Genomic DNA, 18,593 nt, shown 5'->3' with positions numbered 1-18,593 from the left:
CGCGCTCGCGCCCCGACCCACGGCAACGACGACCCGACACGCCACGCCACCACCGTCACGCACGCACCCTCCCAACAACGCAATGGCCCACGCCGACCACCGCAAGCGCTCACACGCGCCCGACCCTCCGCACCAGGCCACCAACAACAACCGGGGCCCACCCCGCGCACCACAAACACCAGCTAAAGCCTACACCCCCGCCTGCCCAGCACCACCACCACCACCCCCCACCCTGCACGGCCCGCTCCTCGAAACGACAACGCGCTCGCGCCCCCGCTCCACGGCAACGCCGACCCGACACGCGACGCCACCACCGTCACGCACGCACGCTGCCCCCAACGCATGACCCACGGCGACCGCCGCACGCGCCCGCCCCTCCGCACCAGGCCACCAACAACAACCGGGGACTACCCCGCGCACCCCGGACAGCAGCAAAAGCCTGCACCCCCACGTGCCCACCACCGCCGACACCACCCCCCACCCTGGACGGCCCGCTCCTGGAAACGCCAACACGCTGGCGTCCTGACCCACGGCAACGCCGACCCGAGCCGCGACGCCACCACCGTCCCGCACGCACTCTGCCACCAACGCGATGGCCCACGGCGACCACCGCACGCGCCCGCCCCTCCGCACCAGGCCACCAACAACAACGGGGCCGCCCCCGCGCACCCCGGACGGCAGCTAAAGCCCACCCCTCCGCCTGCCCGACACCAACACCCCCCCACCCTGGACGGCCCGCTCCTGGAAACGCCAACACGCTGGCGCCCTGACCCACGGCAACGCCCACCCGCGCGCACGCTCCCCCCCCCCAACCCCCCTGACCCACGGCGACCGCGCCCCGCAGCAAAAGCCTACAGCACCCCGGTATTCCCAGGCGGTCTCCCATCCAAGTACTAACCGGGCCCGACCCTGCTTAGCTTCCGAGATCAGACGAGATCGGCGTTCTCAGGGTGGTATGGCCGTAGGCACCCCCTGCCCCGCCAAGGGCCCTCTCGCGGGACCCTCCACGCGCTCACGCCCCGCGCTACACACACACGCCCACCCACCCCAACGACCACGACACACCCCCGCGCGCACACACACAACACACACACACAAAAACACCACCACCTCACCAACAACGCCCCCACACACACCCTGCGCGCACCGCTCCTCAAAACGACAACGCGCTCGCGCCCCGACCCACGGCAACGACGACCCGACACGCCACGCCACCCACCGTCACGCACGCACCCTCCCAACAACGCAATGGCCCACGCCGACCACCGCAAGCGCTCACACGCGCCCGACCCTCCGCACCAGGCCACCAACAACAACCGGGGCCCACCCCGCGCACCACAAACACCAGCTAAAGCCTACACCCCCGCCTGCCCAGCACCACCACCACCACCCCCCACCCTGCACGGCCCGCTCCTCGAAACGACAACGCGCTCGCGCCCCGCTCCACGGCAACGCCGACCCGACACGCGACGCCACCACCGTCACGCACGCACGCTGCCCCCAACGCATGACCCACGGCGACCGCCGCACGCGCCCGCCCCTCCGCACCAGGCCACCACACAACAACCGGGGACTACCCCGCGCACCCCGGACAGCAGCAAAAGCCTGCACCCCCACGTGCCCACCACCGCCGACACCACCCCCCACCCTGGACGGCCCGCTCCTGGAAACGCCAACACGCTGGCGTCCTGACCCACGGCAACGCCCACCCGAGCCGCGACGCGACCCACCGTCCCGCACGCACTCTGCCACCAACGCGATGGCCCACGGCGACCACCGCACGCGCCCGCCCCTCCGCACCAGGCCACCAACAACAACGGGGCCGCCCCCGCGCACCCCGGACGGCAGCTAAAGCCCACCCCTCCGCCTGCCCGACACCAACACCCCCCACCCTGGACGGCCCGCTCCTGGAAACGCCAACACGCTGGCGCCCTGACCCACGGCAACGCCCACGCCGCGCGCACGCTCCCCCCAACCCCCTGACCCACGGCGACCGCGCCCCGCAGCAAAAGCCTACAGCACCCGGTATTCCCAGGCGGTCTCCCATCCAAGTACTAACCGGGCCCGACCCTGCTTAGCTTCCGAGATCAGACGAGATCGGGCGTTCTCAGGGTGGTATGGCCGTAGGCACCCCCTGCCCCGCCAAGGGCCCTCTCGCGGGACCCTCACGCACTCACGCCCCGCGCTACACACACGCCCACCCACCCCAACGACCACGACACACCCCCCGCGCGCACACCACACCACACACACAACACACACACACAAAAACACCACCACCTCACCAACAACGCCCCCACACACACCCTGCGCGCACCGCTCCTCAAAACGACAACGCGCTCGCGCCCCGACCCACGGCAACGACGACCCGACACGCCACGCGACCACCGTCACGCACGCACCCTCCCAACAACGCAATGGCCCACGCCGACCACCGCAAGCGCTCACACGCGCCCGACCCTCCGCACCAGGCCACCAACAACAACCGGGGCCCACCCCGCGCACCCCAAACACCAGCTAAAGCCTACACCCCCGCCTGCCCAGCACCACCACCACCACCCCCCACCTGCACGGCCCGCTCCTCGAAACGACAACGCGCTCGCGCCCCGCTCCACGGCAACGCCGACCCGACACGCGACGCCACCACCGTCACGCACGCACGCTGCCCCCAACGCATGACCCACGGCGACCGCCGCACGCGCCCGCCCCTCCGCACCAGGCCACCAACAACAACCGGGGACTACCCCGCGCACCCCGGACAGCAGCAAAAGCCTGCACCCCCACGTGCCCACCACCGCCGACACCACCCCCCACCCTGGACGGCCCGCTCCTGGAAACGCCAACACGCTGGCGTCCTGACCCACGGCAACGCCCACCCGAGCCGCGACGCGACCACCGTCCCGCACGCACTCTGCCACCAACGCGATGGCCCACGGCGACCACCGCACGCGCCCGCCCCTCCGCACCAGGCCACCAACAACAACGGGGCCGCCCCCGCGCACCCCGGACGGCAGCTAAAGCCCACCCCTCCGCCTGCCCGACACCAACACCCCCCACCCTGGACGGCCCGCTCCTGGAAACGCCAACACGCTGGCGCCCTGACCCACGGCAACGCCGACCCGCGCGCACGCTCCCCCCAACCCCCTGACCCACGGCGACCGCGCCCCGCAGCAAAAGCCTACAGCACCCGGTATTCCCAGGCGGTCTCCCATCCAAGTACTAACCGGGCCCGACCCTACTTAGCTTCCGAGATCAGACGAGATCGGGCGTTCTCAGGGTGGTATGGCCGTAGGCACCCCCTGCCCCGCCAAGGGCCCTCTCGCGGGACCCTCCACGCGCTCACGCCCCGCGCTACACACACGCCCACCCACCCCAACGACCACGACACACCCCCGCGCGCACACCACACACACACACCAACACACACACACAAAAACACCACCACCTCACCAACAACGCCCCCACACACACCCTGCGCGCACCGCTCCTCAAAACGACAAAGCGCTCGCGCCCCGACCCACGGCAACGACGACCCGACACGCCACGCCACCACCGTCACGCACCGCACCCTCCCAACAACGCAATGGCCCACGCCGACCACCGCAAGCGCTCACACGCGCCCGACCCTCCGCACCAGGCCACCAACAACAACCGGGGCCCACCCCGCGCACCACAAACACCAGCTAAAGCCTACACCCCCGCCTGCCCAGCACCACCACCACCACCCCCCACCCTGCACGGCCCGCTCCTCGAAACGACAACGCGCTCGCGCCCCGCTCCACGGCAACGCCGACCCGACACGCGACGCCACCCACCGTCACGCACGCACGCTGCCCCCAACGCATGACCCACGGCGACCGCCGCACGCGCCCGCCCCTCCGCACCAGGCCACCAACAACAACCGGGACTACCCCGCGCACCCCGGACAGCAGCAAAAGCCTGCACCCCCACGTGCCCACCACCGCCGACACCACCCCCCACCCTGGACGGCCCGCTCCTGGAAACGCCAACACGCTGGCGTCCTGACCCACGGCAACGCCCACCCGAGCCGCGACGCGACCACCGTCCCGCACGCACTCTGCCACCAACGCGATGGCCCACGGCGACCACCGCACGCGCCCGCCCCTCCGCACCAGGCCACCAACAACAACGGGGCCGCCCCCGCGCACCCCGGACGGCAGCTAAAGCCCACCCCTCCGCCTGCCCGACACCAACACCCCCCACCCTGGACGGCCCCCTCCTGGAAACGCCAACACGCTGGCGCCCTGCCCCACGGCAACGCCCACCCGCGCGCACGCTCCCCCCAACCCCCTGACCCACGGCGACCGCGCCCCGCAGCAAAAGCCTACAGCACCCGGTATTCCCAGGCGGTCTCCCATCCAAGTACTAACCGGGCCCGACCCTGCTTAGCTTCCGAGATCAGACGAGATCGGGCGTTCTCAGGGTGGTATGGCCGTAGGCACCCCCTGCCCCGCCAAGGGCCCTCTCGCGGGACCCTCCACGCGCTCACGCCCCGCGCTACACACACGCCCACCCACCCCAACGACCACGACACACCCCCGCGCGCCACACCACACCACACACACAACACACACACACAAAAACACCACCACCTCACCAACAACGCCCCCACACACACCCTGCGCGCACCGCTCCTCAAAACGACAACGCGCTCGCGCCCCGACCCACGGCAACGACGACCCGACACGCCACGCGACCACCGTCACGCACGCACCCTCCCAACAACGCAATGGCCCACGCCGACCACCGCAAGCGCTCACACGCGCCCGACCCCTCCGCACCAGCCACCAACAACAACCGGGGCCCACCCCGCGCACCACAAACACCAGCTAAAGCCTACACCCCCGCCTGCCCAGCACCACCACCACCACCCCGCACCCTGCACGGCCCGCTCCTCGAAACGACAACGCGCTCGCGCCCCCGCTCCACGGCAACGCCGACCCGACACGCGACGCCACCACCGTCACGCACGCACGCTGCCCCCAACGCATGACCCACGGTGACCGCCGCACGCGCCCGCCCCTCCGCACCAGGCCACCAACAACAACCGGGGACTACCCCGCGCACCCCCGGACAGCAGCAAAAGCCTGCACCCCCACGTGCCCACCACCGCCGACACCACCCCCCACCCTGGACGGCCCGCTCCTGGAAACGCCAACACGCTGGCGTCCTGACCCACGGCAACGCCGACCCGAGCCGCGACGCGACCACCGTCCCGCACGCACTCTGCCACCAACGCGATGGCCCACGGCGACCACCGCACGCGCCCGCCCCTCCGCACCAGGCCACCAACAACAACGGGGCCGCCCCCGCGCACCCCGGACGGCAGCTAAAGCCCACCCCTCCGCCTGCCCGACACCAACACCCCCCACCCTGGACGGCCCGCTCCTGGAAACGCCAACACGCTGGCGCCCTGACCCACGGCAACGCCCACCCCGCGCGCACCGCTCCCCCCAACCCCCTGACCCACGGCGACCGCGCCCCGCAGCAAAAGCCTACAGCACCCGGTATTCCCAGGCGGTCTCCCATCCAAGTACTAACCGGGCCCGACCCTGCTTAGCTTCCGAGATCAGACGAGATCGGGCGTTCTCAGGGTGGTATGGCCGTAGGCACCCCCTGCCCCGCCAAGGGCCCTCTCGCGGGACCCTCCACGCGCTCACGCCCCGCGCTACACACACGCCCACCCACCCCAACGACCACGACACACCCCCGCGCGCACACCACACCACACACACAACACACACACACAAAAACACCACCACCTCACCAACAACGCCCCCACACACACCCTGCGCGCACCGCTCCTCAAAACGACAACCCGCTCGCGCCCCGACCCACGGCAACGACGACCCGACACGCCACGCCACCACCGTCACGCACGCACCCTCCCAACAACGCAATGGCCCACGCCGACCACCGCAAGCGCTCACACGCGCCCGACCCTCCGCACCAGGCCACCAACAACAACCGGGGCCCACCCCGCGCACCACAAACACCAGCTAAAGCCTACACCCCCGCCTGCCCAGCACCACCACCACCACCCCCCACCCTGCACGGCCCGCTCCTCGAAACGACAACGCGCTCGCGCCCCCCGCTCCACGGCAACGCCGACCCGACACGCGACGCCACCACCGTCACGCACGCACGCTGCCCCCAACGCATGACCCACGGCGACCGCCGCACGCGCCCGCCCCTCCGCACCAGGCCACCAACAACAACCGGGGACTACCCCGCGCACCCCCGGACAGCAGCAAAAGCCTGCACCCCCACGTGCCCACCACCGCCGACACCACCCCCCACCTGGACGGCCCGCTCCTGGAAACGCCAACACGCTGGCGTCCTGACCCACGGCAACGCCCACCCGAGCCGCGACGCGACCACCGTCCCGCACGCACTCTGCCACCAACGCGATGGCCCACGGCGACCACCGCACGCGCCCGCCCCTCCGCACCAGGCCACCAACAACAACGGGGCCGCCCCCGCGCACCCCGGACGGCAGCTAAAGCCCACCCCTCCGCCTGCCCGACACCAACACCCCCCACCCTGGACGGCCCCGCTCCTGGAAACGCCAACACGCTGGCGCCCTGACCCACGGCAACGCCCACCCGCGCGCACGCTCCCCCCAACCCCCTGACCCACGGCGACCGCGCCCCGCAGCAAAAGCCTACAGCACCCGGTATTCCCAGGCGGTCTCCCATCCAAGTACTACCGGGCCCGACCCTGCTTAGCTTCCGAGATCAGACGAGATCGGGCGTTCTCAGGGTGGTATGGCCGTAGGCACCCCCTGCCCCGCCAAGGGCCCTCTCGCGGGACCCTCCACGCGCTCACGCCCCGCGCTACACACACGCCCACCCACCCCAACGACCACGACACACCCCCGCGCGCACACCACACCACACACACAACACACACACACAAAAACACCACCACCTCACCAACAACGCCCCCACACACACCCTGCGCGCACCGCTCCTCAAAACGACAACGCGCTCGCGCCCCGACCCACGGCAACGACGACCCGACACGCCACGCCACCACCGTCACGCACGCACCCTCCCAACAACGCAATGGCCCACGCCGACCACCGCAAGCGCTCACACGCGCCCGACCCTCCGCACCAGGCCACCAACAACAACCGGGGCCCACCCCGCGCACCACAAACACCAGCTAAGCCTACACCCCCGCCTGCCCAGCACCACCACCACCACCCCCCACCCTGCACGGCCGCTCCTCGAAATGACAACGCGCTCGCGCCCCGCTCCACGGCAACGCCGACCCGACACGCGACGCCACCACCGTCACGCACGCACGCTGCCCCCAACGCATGACCCACGGCGACCGCCGCACGCGCCCGCCCCCTCCGCACCAGGCCACCAACAACAACCGGGGACTACCCCGCGCACCCCGGACAGCAGCAAAAGCCTGCACCCCCACGTGCCCACCACCGCCGACACCACCCCCCACCCTGGACGGCCCGCTCCTGGAAACGCCAACACGCTGGCGTCCTGACCCACGGCAACGCCCACCCGAGCCGCGACGCGACCACCGTCCCGCACGCACTCTGCCACCAACGCGATGGCCCACGGCGACCACCGCACGCGCCCGCCCCTCCGCACCAGGCCACCAACAACAACGGGGCCGCCCCCGCGCACCCCGGACGGCAGCTAAAGCCCACCCCTCCGCCTGCCCGACACCAACACCCCCCACCCTGGACGGCCCGCTCCTGGAAACGCCAACACGCTGGCGCCCTGACCCACGGCAACGCCGACCCGAGCCGCGACGCGACCACCGTCCCGCACGCACTCTGCCACCAACGCGATGGCCCACGGCGACCACCGCACGCGCCCCCGCCCCCTCCGCACCAGGCCACCAACAACAACGGGGCCGCCCCCGCGCACCCCGGACGGCAGCTAAAGCCCACCCCTCCGCCTGCCCGACACCAACACCCCCACCCTGGACGGCCCGCTCCTGGAAACGCCAACACGCTGGCGCCCTGCCCCACGGCAACGCCCACCCGCGCGCACGCTCCCCCCAACCCCCTGACCCACGGCGACCGCGCCCCGCAGCAAAAGCCTACAGCACCCGGTATTCCCAGGCGGTCTCCCATCCAAGTACTAACCGGGCCCGACCCTGCTTAGCTTCCGAGATCAGACGAGATCGGCGTTCTCAGGGTGGTATGGCCGTAGGCACCCCCTGCCCCGCCAAGGGCCCTCTCGCGGGACCCTCCACGCGCTCACGCCCCGCGCTACACACACGCCCACCCACCCCAACGACCACGACACACCCCCGCGCGCACACCACACCACACACACAACACACACACACAAAAACACCACCACCTCACCAACAACGCCCCCACACACACCCTGCGCGCACCGCTCCTCAAAACGACAACGCGCTCGCGCCCCGACCCACGGCAACGACGACCCGACACGCCACGCCACCACCGTCACGCACGCACCCTCCCAACAACGCAATGGCCCACGCCGACCACCGCAAGCGCTCACACGCGCCCGACCCTCCGCACCAGGCCACCAACAACAACCGGGGCCCACCCCGCGCACCACAAACACCAGCTAAAGCCTACACCCCCGCCTGCCCAGCACCACCACCACCACCCCCCACCCTGCACGGCCCGCTCCTCGAAACGACAACGCGCTCGCGCCCCCGCTCCACGGCAACGCCGACCCGACACGCGACGCCACCACCGTCACGCACGCACGCTGCCCCCAACGCATGACCCACGGCGACCGCCGCACGCGCCCGCCCCTCCGCACCAGGCCACCAACAACAACCGGGGACTACCCCGCGCACCCCGGACAGCAGCAAAAGCCTGCACCCCCACGTGCCCACCACCGCCGACACCACCCCCCACCCTGGACGGCCCGCTCCTGGAAACGCCAACACGCTGGCGGTCCTGACCCACGGCAACGCCCACCCGAGCCGCGACGCGACCACCGTCCCGCACGCACTCTGCCACCAACGCGATGGCCCACGGCGACCACCGCACGCGCCCGCCCCTCCGCACCAGGCCACCAACAACAACGGGGCCGCCCCCGCGCACCCCGGACGGCAGCTAAAGCCCACCCCTCCGCCTGCCCGACACCAACACCCCCCACCCTGGACGGCCCGCTCCTGGAAACGCCAACACGCTGGCGCCCTGACCCACGGCAACGCCCACCCCGCGCGCACGCTCCCCCCAACCCCCTGACCCACGGCGACCGCGCCCCGCAGCAAAAGCCTACAGCACCCGGTATTCCCAGGCGGTCTCCCATCCAAGTACTAACCGGGCCCGACCCTGCTTAGCTTCCGAGATCAGACGAGATCGGGCGTTCTCAGGGTGGTATGGCCGTAGGCACCCCCTGCCCCGCCAAGGGCCCTCTCGCGGGACCCTCCACGCACTCACGCCCCGCGCTACACACACGCCCACCCACCCCAACGACCACGACACACCCCCCGCGCGCACACCACACCACACACACAACACACACACACAAAAACACCACCACCTCACCAACAACGCCCCCACACACACCCTGCGCGCACCGCTCCTCAAAACGACAACGCGCTCGCGCCCCGACCCACGGCAACGACGACCCGACACGCCACGCGACCACCGTCACGCACGCACCCTCCCAACAACGCAATGGCCCACGCCGACCACCGCAAGCGCTCACACGCGCCCGACCCTCCGCACCAGGCCACCAACAACAACCGGGGCCCACCCCGCGCACCCCAAACACCAGCTAAAGCCTACACCCCCGCCTGCCCAGCACCACCACCACCACCCCCCACCCTGCACGGCCCGCTCCTCGAAACGACAACGCGCTCGCGCCCCGCTCCACGGCAACGCCGACCCGACACGCGACGCCACCACCGTCACGCACGCACGCTGCCCCCAACGCATGACCCACGGCGACCGCCGCACGCGCCCGCCCCTCCGCACCAGGCCACCAACAACAACCGGGGACTACCCCGCGCACCCCGGACAGCAGCAAAAGCCTGCACCCCCACGTGCCCACCACCGCCGACACCACCCCCCACCCTGGACGGCCCGCTCCTGGAAACGCCAACACGCTGGCGTCCTGACCCACGGCAACGCCCACCCGAGCCGCGACGCGACCACCGTCCCGCACGCACTCTGCCACCAACGCGATGGCCCACGGCGACCACCGCACGCGCCCGCCCCTCCGCACCAGGCCACCAACAACAACGGGGCCGCCCCCGCGCACCCCGGACGGCAGCTAAAGCCCACCCCTCCGCCTGCCCGACACCAACACCCCCCACCCTGGACGGCCCGCTCCTGGAAACGCCAACACGCTGGCGCCCTGACCCACGGCAACGCCGACCCGCGCGCACGCTCCCCCCAACCCCCTGACCCACGGCGACCGCGCCCCGCAGCAAAAGCCTACAGCACCCGGTATTCCCAGGCGGTCTCCCATCCAAGTACTAACCGGGCCCGACCCTACTTAGCTTCCGAGATCAGACGAGATCGGGCGTTCTCAGGGTGGTATGGCCGTAGGCACCCCCTGCCCCGCCAAGGGCCCTCTCGCGGGACCCTCCACGCGCTCACGCCCCGCGCTACACACACGCCCACCCACCCCAACGACCACGACACACCCCCGCGCGCACACCACACCACACACACAACACACACACACAAAAACACCACCACCTCACCAACAACGCCCCCACACACACCCTGCGCGCACCGCTCCTCAAAACGACAACCCGCTCGCGCCCCGACCCACGGCAACGACGACCCGACACGCCACGCCACCACCGTCACGCACGCACCCTCCCAACAACGCAATGGCCCACGCCGACCACCGCAAGCGCTCACACGCGCCCGACCCTCCGCACCAGGCCACCAACAACAACCGGGGCCCACCCCGCGCACCACAAACACCAGCTAAAGCCTACACCCCCGCCTGCCCAGCACCACCACCACCACCCCCCACCCTGCACGGCCCGCTCCTCGAAACGACAACGCGCTCGCGCCCCGCTCCACGGCAACGCCGACCCGACACGCGACGCCACCACCGTCACGCACGCACGCTGCCCCCAACGCATGACCCACGGCGACCGCCGCACGCGCCCGCCCCTCCGCACCAGGCCACCAACAACAACCGGGGACTACCCCGCGCACCCCGGACAGCAGCAAAAGCCTGCACCCCCACGTGCCCACCACCGCCGACACCACCCCCCACCCTGGACGGCCCGCTCCTGGAAACGCCAACACGCTGGCGTCCTGACCCACGGCAACGCCCACCCGAGCCGCGACGCGACCACCGTCCCGCACGCACTCTGCCACCAACGCGATGGCCCACGGCGACCACCGCACGCGCCCGCCCCTCCGCACCAGGCCACCAACAACAACGGGGCCGCCCCCGCGCACCCCGGACGGCAGCTAAAGCCCACCCCTCCGCCTGCCCGACACCAACACCCCCCACCCTGGACGGCCCCCTCCTGGAAACGCCAACACGCTGGCGCCCTGCCCCACGGCAACGCCCACCCGCGCGCACGCTCCCCCCAACCCCCTGACCCACGGCGACCGCGCCCCGCAGCAAAAGCCTACAGCACCCGGTATTCCCAGGCGGTCTCCCATCCAAGTACTAACCGGGCCCGACCCTGCTTAGCTTCCGAGATCAGACGAGATCGGGCGTTCTCAGGGTGGTATGGCCGTAGGCACCCCCTGCCCCGCCAAGGGCCCTCTCGCGGGACCCTCCACGCGCTCACGCCCCGCGCTACACACACGCCCACCCACCCCAACGACCACGACACACCCCCGCGCGCACACCACACCACACACACAACACACACACACAAAAACACCACCACCTCACCAACAACGCCCCCACACACACCCTGCGCGCACCGCTCCTCAAAACGACAACGCGCTCGCGCCCCGACCCACGGCAACGACGACCCGACACGCCACGCGACCACCGTCACGCACGCACCCTCCCAACAACGCAATGGCCCACGCCGACCACCGCAAGCGCTCACACGCGCCCGACCCTCCGCACCAGGCCACCAACAACAACCGGGGCCCACCCCGCGCACCACAAACACCAGCTAAAGCCTACACCCCCGCCTGCCCAGCACCACCACCACCACCCCCCACCCTGCACGGCCCGCTCCTCGAAACGACAACGCGCTCGCGCCCCGCTCCACGGCAACGCCGACCCGACACGCGACGCCACCACCGTCACGCACGCACGCTGCCCCCAACGCATGACCCACGGCGACCGCCGCACGCGCCCGCCCCTCCGCACCAGGCCACCAACAACAACCGGGGACTACCCCGCGCACCCCGGACAGCAGCAAAAGCCTGCACCCCCACGTGCCCACCACCGCCGACACCACCCCCCACCCTGGACGGCCCGCTCCTGGAAACGCCAACACGCTGGCGTCCTGACCCACGGCAACGCCGACCCGAGCCGCGACGCGACCACCGTCCCGCACGCACTCTGCCACCAACGCGATGGCCCACGGCGACCACCGCACGCGCCCGCCCCTCCGCACCAGGCCACCAACAACAACGGGGCCGCCCCCGCGCACCCCGGACGGCAGCTAAAGCCCACCCCTCCGCCTGCCCGACACCAACACCCCCCACCCTGGACGGCCCGCTCCTGGAAACGCCAACACGCTGGCGCCCTGACCCACGGCAACGCCCACCCCGCGCGCACGCTCCCCCCAACCCCCTGACCCACGGCGACCGCGCCCCGCAGCAAAAGCCTACAGCACCCGGTATTCCCAGGCGGTCTCCCATCCAAGTACTAACCGGGCCCGACCCTGCTTAGCTTCCGAGATCAGACGAGATCGGGCGTTCTCAGGGTGGTATGGCCGTAGGCACCCCCTGCCCCGCCAAGGGCCCTCTCGCGGGACCCTCCACGCGCTCACGCCCCGCGCTACACACACGCCCACCCACCCCAACGACCACGACACACCCCCGCGCGCACACCACACCACACACACAACACACACACACAAAAACACCACCACCTCACCAACAACGCCCCCACACACACCCTGCGCGCACCGCTCCTCAAAACGACAACGCGCTCGCGCCCCGACCCACGGCAACGACGACCCGACACGCCACGCGACCACCGTCACGCACGCACCCTCCCAACAACGCAATGGCCCACGCCGACCACCGCAAGCGCTCACACGCGCCCGACCCTCCGCACCAGGCCACCAACAACAACCGGGGCCCACCCCGCGCACCACAAACACCAGCTAAAGCCTACACCCCCGCCTGCCCAGAACCACCACCACCACCCCCCACCCTGCACGGCCCGCTCCTCGAAACGACAACGCGCTCGCGCCCCGCTCCACGGCAACGCCGACCCGACACGCGACGCCACCACCGTCACGCACGCACGCTGCCCCCAACGCATGACCCACGGCGACCGCCGCACGCGCCCGCCCCTCCGCACCAGGCCACCAACAACAACCGGGGACTACCCCGCGCACCCCGGACAGCAGCAAAAGCCTGCACCCCCACGTGCCCACCACCGCCGACACCACCCCCCACCCTGGACGGCCCGCTCCTGGAAACGCCAACACGCTGGCGTCCTGACCCACGGCAACGCCGACCCGAGCCGCGACGCGACCACCGTCCCGCACGCACTCTGCCACCAACGCGATGGCCCACGGCGACCACCGCACGCGCCCGCCCCTCCGCACCAGGCCACCAACAACAACGGGGCCGCCCCCCGCGCACCCCGGACGGCAGCTAAAGCCCACCCCTCCGCCTGCCCGACACCAACACCCCCCCACCCTGGACGGCCCCCTCCTGGAAACGCCAACACGCTGGCGCCCTGCCCCACGGCAACGCCCACCCGCGCGCACGCTCCCCCCAACCCCCTGACCCACGGCGACCGCGCCCCGCAGCAAAAGCCTACAGCACCCGGTATTCCCAGGCGGTCTCCCATCCAAGTACTAACCGGGCCCGACCCTGCTTAGCTTCCGAGATCAGACGAGATCGGGCGTTCTCAGGGTGGTATGGCCGTAGGCACCCCCTGCCCCGCCAAGGGCCCTCTCGCGGGACCCTCCACGCGCTCACGCCCCGCGCTACACACACGCCCACCCACCCCAACGACCACGACACACCCCCGCGCGCACACCACACCACACACACAACACACACACACAAAAACACCACCACCTCACCAACAACGCCCCCACACACACCCTGCGCGCACCGCTCCTCAAAACGACAACCCGCTCGCGCCCCGACCCACGGCAACGACGACCCGACACGCCACGCGACCACCGTCACGCACGCACCCTCCCAACAACGCAATGGCCCACGCCGACCACCGCAAGCGCTCACACGCGCCCGACCCTCCGCACCAGGCCACCAACAACAACCGGGGCCCACCCCGCGCACCACAAACACCAGCTAAAGCCTACACCCCCGCCTGCCCAGCACCACCACCACCACCCCCCACCCTGCACGGCCCGCTCCTCGAAACGACAACGCGCTCGCAGCCCCGCTCCACGGCAACGCCGACCCGACACGCGACGCCACCACCGTCACGCACGCACGCTGCCCCCAACGCATGACCCACGGCGACCGCCGCACGCGCCCGCCCCTCCGCACCAGGCCACCAACAACAACCGGGGACTACCCCGCGCACCCCGGACAGCAGCAAAAGCCTGCACCCCCACGTGCCCACCACCGCCGACACCACCCCCCACCCTGGACGGCCCGCTCCTGGAAACGCCAACACGCTGGCGTCCTGACCCACGGCAACGCCGACCCGAGCCGCGACGCGACCACCGTCCCGCACGCACTCTGCCACCAACGCGATGGCCCACGGCGACCACCGCACGCGCCCGCCCCTCCGCACCAGGCCACCAACAACAACGGGGCCGCCCCCGCGCACCCCGGACGGCAGCTAAAGCCCACCCCTCCGCCTGCCCGACACCAACACCCCCCACCCTGGACGGCCCCCTCCTGGAAACGCCAACACGCTGGCGCCCTGCCCCACGGCAACGCCCACCCGCGCGCACGCTCCCCCCAACCCCCTGACCCACGGCGACCGCGCCCCGCAGCAAAAGCCTACAGCACCCGGTATTCCCAGGCGGTCTCCCATCCAAGTACTAACCGGGCCCGACCCTGCTTAGCTTCCGAGATCAGACGAGATCGGGCGTTCTCAGGGTGGTATGGCCGTAGGCACCCCCTGCCCCGCCAAGGGCCCTCTCGCGGGACCCTCCACGCGCTCACGCCCCGCGCTACACACACGCCCACCCACCCCAACGACCACGACACACCCCCGCGCGCACACCACACCACACACACAACACACACACACAAAAACACCACCACCTCACCAACAACGCCCCCACACACACCCTGCGCGCACCGCTCCTCAAAACGACAACGCGCTCGCGCCCCGACCCACGGCAACGACGACCCGACACGCCACGCCACCACCGTCACGCACGCACCCCTCCCAACAACGCAATGGCCCACGCCGACCACCGCAGCGCTCACACGCGCCCGACCCTCCGCACCAGGCCACCAACAACAACCGGGGCCCACCCCGCGCACCACAAACACCAGCTAAAGCCTACACCCCCGCCTGCCCAGCACCACCACCACCCCCCCCCACCCTGCACGGCCCGCTCCTCGAAATGACAACGCGCTCGCGCCCCGCTCCACGGCAACGCCGACCCGACACGCGACGCCACCACCGTCACGCACGCACGCTGCCCCCAACGCATGACCCACGGCGACCGCCGCACGCGCCCGCCCCTCCGCACCAGGCCACCAACAACAACCGGGGACTACCCCGCGCACCCCGGACAGCAGCAAAAGCCTGCACCCCCACGTGCCCACCACCGCCGACACCACCCCCCACCCTGGACGGCCCGCTCCTGGAAACGCCAACACGCTGGCGTCCTGACCCACGGCAACGCCGACCCGAGCCGCGACGCGACCACCGTCCCGCACGCACTCTGCCACCAACGCGATGGCCCACGGCGACCACCGCACGCGCCCGCCCCTCCGCACCAGGCCACCAACAACAACGGGGCCGCCCCCCGCGCACCCCGGACGGCAGCTAAAGCCCACCCCTCCGCCTGCCCGACACCAACACCCCCCCACCCTGGACGGCCCGCTCCTGGAAACGCCAACACGCTGGCGCCCTGACCCACGGCAACGCCCACCCCGCGCGCACGCTCCCCCCAACCCCCTGACCCACGGCGACCGCGCCCCGCAGCAAAAGCCTACAGCACCCGGTATTCCCAGGCGGTCTCCCATCCAAGTACTAACCGGGCCCGACCCTGCTTAGCTTCCGAGATCAGACGAGATCGGGCGTTCTCAGGGTGGTATGGCCGTAGGCACCCCCTGCCCCGCCAAGGGCCCTCTCGCGGGACCCTCCACGCGCTCACGCCCCGCGCTACACACACGCCCACCCACCCCAACGACCACGACACACCCCCGCGCGCACACCACACCACACACACAACACACACACACAAAAACACCACCACCTCACCAACAACGCCCCCACACACACCCTGCGCGCACCGCTCCTCAAAACGACAACGCGCTCGCGCCCCGACCCACGGCAACGACGACCCGACACGCCACGCGACCACCGTCACGCACGCACCCTCCCAACAACGCAATGGCCCACGCCGACCACCGCAAGCGCTCACACGCGCCCGACCCTCCGCACCAGGCCACCAACAACAACCGGGGCCCACCCCGCGCACCACAAACACCAGCTAAAGCCTACACCCCCGCCTGCCCAGAACCACCACCACCACCCCGCACCCTGCACGGCCCGCTCCTCGAAACGACAACGGGCTCACGCCCCGCTCCACGGCAACGCCGACCCGACACGCGACGCCACCACCGTCACGCACGCACGCTGCCCCCAACGCATGACCCACGGCGACCGCCGCACGCGCCCGCCCCTCCGCACCAGGCCACCAACAACAACCGGGGACTACCCCGCGCACCCCGGACAGCAGCAAAAGCCTGCACCCCCACGTGCCCACCACCGCCGACACCACCCCCCACCCTGGACGGCCCGCTCCTGGAAACGCCAACACGCTGGCGTCCTGACCCACGGCAACGCCGACCCGAGCCGCGACGCCACCACCGTCCCGCACGCACTCTGCCACCAACGCGATGGCCCACGGCGACCACCGCACGCGCCCGCCCCTCCGCACCAGGCCACCAACAACAACGGGGCCGCCCCCGCGCACCCCGGACGGCAGCTAAAGCCCACCCCTCCGCCTGCCCGACACCAACACCCCCCACCCTGGACGGCCCCCTCCTGGAAACGCCAACACGCTGGCGCCCTGCCCCACGGCAACGCCCACCCGCGCGCACGCTCCCCCCCAACCCCCTGACCCACGGCGACCGCGCCCCGCAGCAAAAGCCTACAGCACCCGGTATTCCCAGGCGGTCTCCCATCCAAGTACTAACCGGGCCCGACCCTGCTTAGCTTCCGAGATCAGACGAGATCGGGCGTTCTCAGGGTGGTATGGCCGTAGGCACCCCCTGCCCCGCCAAGGGCCCTCTCGCGGGACCCTCCACGCGCTCACGCCCCGCGCTACACACACGCCCACCCACCCCAACGACCACGACACACCCCCGCGCGCACACCACACCACACACACAACACACACACACAAAAACACCACCACCTCACCAACAACGCCCCCACACACACCCTGCGCGCACCGCTCCTCAAAACGACAACGCGCTCGCGCCCCGACCCACGGCAACGACGACCCGACACGCCACGCGACCACCGTCACGCACGCACCCTCCCAACAACGCAATGGCCCACGCCGACCACCGCAAGCGCTCACACGCGCCCGACCCTCCGCACCAGGCCACCAACAACAACCGGGGCCCACCCCGCGCACCCCAAACACCAGCTAAAGCCTACACCCCCGCCTGCCCAGCACCACCACCACCACCCCCCACCCTGCACGGCCCGCTCCTCGAAACGACAACGCGCTCGCGCCCCGCTCCACGGCAACGCCGACCCGACACGCGACGCCACCACCGTCACGCACGCACGCTGCCCCCAACGCATGACCCACGGCGACCGCCGCACGCGCCCGCCCCTCCGCACCAGGCCACCAACAACAACCGGGGACTACCCCGCGCACCCCGGACAGCAGCAAAAGCCTGCACCCCCACGTGCCCACCACCGCCGACACCACCCCCCACCCTGGACGGCCCGCTCCTGGAAACGCCAACACGCTGGCGTCCTGACCCACGGCAACGCCGACCCGAGCCGCGACGCCACCACCGTCCCGCACGCACTCTGCCACCAACGCGATGGCCCACGGCGACCACCGCACGCGCCCGCCCCTCCGCACCAGGCCACCAACAACAACGGGGCCGCCCCCGCGCACCCCGGACGGCAGCTAAAGCCCACCCCTCCGCCTGCCCGACACCAACACCCCCCACCCTGGACGGCCCGCTCCTGGAAACGCCAACACGCTGGCGCCCTGACCCACGGCAACGCCGACCCGAGCCGCGACGCCACCACCGTCCCGCACGCACTCTGCCACCAACGCGATGG

General features: G+C 71.3%; 15 non-coding genes across 15 annotated transcripts; all 15 read right to left on the bottom strand.

Annotated features, from left to right (window-relative positions):
• Positions 1-848: 848 nt before the first annotated feature.
• Positions 849-967, bottom strand: LOC142594368 (5S ribosomal RNA). The gene has a single exon (XR_012831362.1). It is a non-coding gene; the product is annotated as a 5S ribosomal RNA (ribosomal RNA).
• A 1,043-nt stretch (positions 968-2,010) lies between these two features.
• On the bottom strand, positions 2,011-2,129 carry LOC142594349 (5S ribosomal RNA). Its single transcript, XR_012831343.1, has one exon. It is a non-coding gene; the product is annotated as a 5S ribosomal RNA (ribosomal RNA).
• Positions 2,130-3,175: 1,046 nt separating this feature from the next.
• LOC142594365 (5S ribosomal RNA) lies at positions 3,176-3,294 on the bottom strand. The gene has a single exon (XR_012831359.1). It is a non-coding gene; the product is annotated as a 5S ribosomal RNA (ribosomal RNA).
• A 1,048-nt stretch (positions 3,295-4,342) lies between these two features.
• Positions 4,343-4,461, bottom strand: LOC142594348 (5S ribosomal RNA). The gene has a single exon (XR_012831342.1). It is a non-coding gene; the product is annotated as a 5S ribosomal RNA (ribosomal RNA).
• A 1,052-nt stretch (positions 4,462-5,513) lies between these two features.
• On the bottom strand, positions 5,514-5,632 carry LOC142594347 (5S ribosomal RNA). The gene has a single exon (XR_012831341.1). It is a non-coding gene; the product is annotated as a 5S ribosomal RNA (ribosomal RNA).
• A 1,050-nt stretch (positions 5,633-6,682) lies between these two features.
• LOC142594366 (5S ribosomal RNA) lies at positions 6,683-6,800 on the bottom strand. Its single transcript, XR_012831360.1, has one exon. It is a non-coding gene; the product is annotated as a 5S ribosomal RNA (ribosomal RNA).
• Positions 6,801-8,091: 1,291 nt separating this feature from the next.
• LOC142594367 (5S ribosomal RNA) lies at positions 8,092-8,209 on the bottom strand. The gene has a single exon (XR_012831361.1). It is a non-coding gene; the product is annotated as a 5S ribosomal RNA (ribosomal RNA).
• Positions 8,210-9,259: 1,050 nt separating this feature from the next.
• On the bottom strand, positions 9,260-9,378 carry LOC142594436 (5S ribosomal RNA). The gene has a single exon (XR_012831430.1). It is a non-coding gene; the product is annotated as a 5S ribosomal RNA (ribosomal RNA).
• Positions 9,379-10,426: 1,048 nt separating this feature from the next.
• Positions 10,427-10,545, bottom strand: LOC142594364 (5S ribosomal RNA). The gene has a single exon (XR_012831358.1). It is a non-coding gene; the product is annotated as a 5S ribosomal RNA (ribosomal RNA).
• Positions 10,546-11,592: 1,047 nt separating this feature from the next.
• LOC142594435 (5S ribosomal RNA) lies at positions 11,593-11,711 on the bottom strand. Its single transcript, XR_012831429.1, has one exon. It is a non-coding gene; the product is annotated as a 5S ribosomal RNA (ribosomal RNA).
• A 1,048-nt stretch (positions 11,712-12,759) lies between these two features.
• On the bottom strand, positions 12,760-12,878 carry LOC142594434 (5S ribosomal RNA). The gene has a single exon (XR_012831428.1). It is a non-coding gene; the product is annotated as a 5S ribosomal RNA (ribosomal RNA).
• A 1,049-nt stretch (positions 12,879-13,927) lies between these two features.
• Positions 13,928-14,046, bottom strand: LOC142594433 (5S ribosomal RNA). The gene has a single exon (XR_012831427.1). It is a non-coding gene; the product is annotated as a 5S ribosomal RNA (ribosomal RNA).
• Positions 14,047-15,094: 1,048 nt separating this feature from the next.
• On the bottom strand, positions 15,095-15,213 carry LOC142594432 (5S ribosomal RNA). Its single transcript, XR_012831426.1, has one exon. It is a non-coding gene; the product is annotated as a 5S ribosomal RNA (ribosomal RNA).
• A 1,050-nt stretch (positions 15,214-16,263) lies between these two features.
• LOC142594430 (5S ribosomal RNA) lies at positions 16,264-16,382 on the bottom strand. Its single transcript, XR_012831424.1, has one exon. It is a non-coding gene; the product is annotated as a 5S ribosomal RNA (ribosomal RNA).
• Positions 16,383-17,430: 1,048 nt separating this feature from the next.
• On the bottom strand, positions 17,431-17,549 carry LOC142594429 (5S ribosomal RNA). The gene has a single exon (XR_012831423.1). It is a non-coding gene; the product is annotated as a 5S ribosomal RNA (ribosomal RNA).
• Between the last annotated feature and the right edge of the window lie 1,044 nt (positions 17,550-18,593).

This window comes from Pelecanus crispus, chromosome 9 (assembly GCF_030463565.1).
Source record: "Pelecanus crispus isolate bPelCri1 chromosome 9, bPelCri1.pri, whole genome shotgun sequence".
In the NCBI taxonomy this organism is placed as follows: domain Eukaryota; kingdom Metazoa; phylum Chordata; class Aves; order Pelecaniformes; family Pelecanidae; genus Pelecanus; species Pelecanus crispus.
Note: the sequence above shows the minus strand (reverse complement) of the source record. Positions and strands in the feature narration are given on the sequence as shown.